Below are 3,667 nucleotides of genomic sequence, written 5' to 3'. Positions count from 1 at the left end.
CCAGGTTTGTTTTCTGTAAAACAGATCATCATTTTATGAGAGAATGTTCTTTACTTGTCTTAGTGCATTTCTTTTGTCTCCTCTTGTGTTGCATTATTTTGCTTTATTCTTTAATTTTGTGTGCAAACGACATGCCAGTTAAAATGAAAACCGTCTCACATGTAGAAGAAAAGTCTGCATTTTAAAAACCAATAATAAAATAAACCAACTAATAAAATCCTTACTAAATGACACCATCTGATTCAAGTAAAAAGTGACTTAAACACTAGTTATATAAAAAGAAAAGACAAAATACTTTTTCATGAAAAATACAAAGACAAATGTCTGCTGAGTGTTTTAGTTCAGATGTTTCAGAATGCTGCTGTAAGTTTGATGAGGAATTTGGGGGGAAGATTTCATAGCAGAAGGTGTTCGTGTGGCCTGTATTGACTTAAGTGGTGACCCAATTGGACTGTGAAACTGCGGGATGCTTGTGGACTCGAGCTGCTTGTTAGAGAGGAACTCCCCACTGTTGTTCAGAAATCCTTCCTCATTTCTTCTCTCCCCAAGCTTCCCATCCTCTACTGGCTCAGTCTCTAGCATTTCAGGATCTTCTTTCCTGCTAAAGAATTTGTCCAAGCAACTAGTGCAAGTGTTTTCCTTCTCAACTTGTTCATCCTTCCTTACCTCACAAAACTGATTTATGAAAAAACAGTCGTCCCCACCACTCACAGACTGGTTGTCCCAAGAAGGTTGGTACAAGGCTTCTAATTGAGCCAGACTTGCCATTCCTTTTTCCTGTTTTTCTTGGCTTACTGACTTTGATATCAAACTTTTCAATTCTAGTTGGGACACTGAGCTATTCAAGTCATTTAATTTATCAACATCAGTAGGCTCATGTTGGGAACTAAGTTGAATGGTTACTGCAATAAAGGAATCAAAGTCAAACCCCTGATTCTTTTCTTTTTCTTTTCCAGCCAATTGCTTTGATGCTTCCTCTAGTGCTATCTGGGCTTTAACCAATCAATTCCTTTCACATTTTGTCTTGCCTTTCTTATCAGATTTTTTAGTTGCTTTGTTCTTTCCAGTTGGAAAGATCTATGATAAGCCTGGGTTCGTAGTAATGGTTAACTCCACTCTCTCCAAACTAAGTTATCTAAATATGATGATGACCTCGTTTTGTAGTTACAAACATGGCTACACTCCAGATCACAGTATTTGTTTTCATGATTATCTGGCTTATAAGGCTCAGTAGAGTAATTGGTATCAAAAGCAGGATCCTCCAGATACTTTTCCCAATCTCCACATATTTTCAGAGATCAAATTGTACTTCTTCATCAGTGACATAAGACAGAGGTCTTGGATTAAGCTGAACTTCATCAATATCAAAGTTTGTTGCGTATAGGCCAATCATGCTCTGAAAACTGACAATCATGGTACCTTTCCCAGTTATAAACGTGACTGTGAGTTTCATCCGTAAGCAAAACATCATCAACTTTATCTTCAATATGAAACGATGACTTGAAATTAGCTTATCCTTTGGAAAAGAATATATGCTCATGTAAGGATGGGAGAGCACTTCTGCTGTTAACTGATCCATGGGGCTAAATGTCAAAATTTGTTTCAGGAAACCCAGTGCTTCTCAAATAATTCCTGGAAGCAGCTGAGTTAAAGGTTTGTGTGGCTCAGTCATGTCACTTCTAATGTAAACTGGAATTATGCTAAGAAGCTCCTGACGATCTTCCTCATGTGCAACTAGAACAGATTCTAAAATCAGCAGCATCTGTTCAAGTTCATGTGCACCTGCAAAAAGTATTTTACCAGTCAGCATTTCGAAAAGATGCAGCCTGCAGCCCACATGTCAATGGCTTCAGTATAATTATTATGAGAAAGTAAATGATGTGGAGATCTGTATCATTTAGTAATCAATCCTTCAGAAAGATGATGCTTATGGGAATAATGAGGATCCATGATCCGTGCAAGACCAAGGTCACATATCTTCAGCACCAGGTTTTCAGTATTAATGAAAAGAATAGCTGGTTTGAGATCTCTGTGCAGTACGTTTGTAGAGTGAATATACTTGAGCCCCCGTAGCAGCTGATACATGAACAGCCTGGCATGCTCTTCCAGTACAGGGCCCTGCTCCAGCACATTAGCCAAGTCTGTCTCCATGTACTCCTGAGCAATGTAAACACTGTTCAGCTCCGTAAGTGAGCCCACATCGTCTCTTAATTGGCTTCTGCTGGGACCAAGAATTTCAAACACTTTCACAGTGTTATCATGGTCAAGTCTTCTAATAATTTTGATTTCATGTAGACATGTTGACACTCTGGGGATCAGTAAGGACAATTTTCTTGATGGCCACTGTTTTGTCACAGTCATTGTCTACAGCAGAAAAAACCAAGCCATTGCCTCCACAACCCACTGGTTTTAAGTCCACAAACCAGATCAAAACCATGAATGTTCATGAAACTTTCAAATTTCTCTGCCATTTTGAAACCCTAACTCTTGCCTTTTCCTTTCAAATTGTTGAACTTGTGTAAACACGGAAACTGGCATCAAAAGGAAAGATTTTTCAAAAAGGGAGAAGAAAAATAATTATGCTTCCACAGCAAGATGGTTTCTTGATGTTCACTGCATATGCCAAACAGGCCTGTTGAGTTCCCCTTAGACTTAAAGCTCAAAAAGCTCTACTCCTATCGAGAATTAAAAAGATTGCAGTACTCATAGTTCAAGAAAGGGGCAGCAACTTTGCAGACGTTTAAAGAAAACACTCAAGAAACTCAAACGGAATGAAATGACATATTAAGAACTCATATTACTGTGCTAAATGATTTGACATTTAACAAACATGTGAATAAATATGCACACAACAGGCTTCTATGAACATTCTCCTCACTAGTCCTGAGCAGTGTCCTTCTAAGGAGCTGGTAGGCACCATTTCCATTTTGCTGCTTTGCTTCCTTTGTTGCCCTATATTTCAACAGGAAGCCCTGGCGGCTGTTGCTTAACAGAAGATGCCTTTTGTTAGTGATCAGGTGGCTCCAGCTCAGCACACTCACAATCAAAGCTACCGTCCATCTTACTCTGATACAACGCGACTTCTCCGACTCCTCGAGAGAAGGCGGGGCCGGCGGACAGCCCCCAGTGTCGGCTCAGGTCTCCAGGCTCTTGCTTTGCCGCAGTTGCCGCCGTGTAACCGTGACCTGACTCTGGTCTTTTTTAAATGTGTGTTCTTTGGTGGGCAGGGGAGAATTGCGTGGGGTGGAAGTAGACTGTCTGTATCCGTGGGGAGCTTTGGTTGATGTTTCCAGAACCAACCCAGGCTAGAAGACTTTATGTTTGTGCTGCGGGTGGAAATCAGAAACCAGGAAATTGCATCAGCTAAATTCGGTAGTGGAATGGCACTGCTTCCATGAGGGAAAGTCTGTCTAGGTAGATTTAATTTCACAATCCATCTTTAGTCAAGGTGATACTGATGGATCGTTTCTGTATGCTGGTCTTTGCACGTATTGTCTCATGAACACACACAATAACCTTATAAGATTATATTATGGATACGAATACCAGCTCAGAGATGTTAGGAAACTTGTTCAAGGTCAAAGAGCGTAGAAAATTCAAGCCCAAGTTGTTCTAAAGGTGGTTGTGTTGGGAAGGAGGGTGGGATGTGCTTTCACTTGAAATACTA

The 3,667-nt window shown here is 40.2% G+C and overlaps 1 pseudogene; it reads right to left on the bottom strand.

The window, feature by feature from the left end:
* Positions 1-290: 290 nt before the first annotated feature.
* Positions 291-3,442, bottom strand: LOC103236796 (mitogen-activated protein kinase 6 pseudogene; annotated as a pseudogene).
* Positions 3,443-3,667: the final 225 nt, after the last annotated feature.

Source organism: Chlorocebus sabaeus, chromosome 8 (genome assembly GCF_047675955.1).
Source record: "Chlorocebus sabaeus isolate Y175 chromosome 8, mChlSab1.0.hap1, whole genome shotgun sequence".
In the NCBI taxonomy this organism is placed as follows: domain Eukaryota; kingdom Metazoa; phylum Chordata; class Mammalia; order Primates; family Cercopithecidae; genus Chlorocebus; species Chlorocebus sabaeus.
This window is presented reverse-complemented; position numbering and strand designations above follow the sequence as displayed.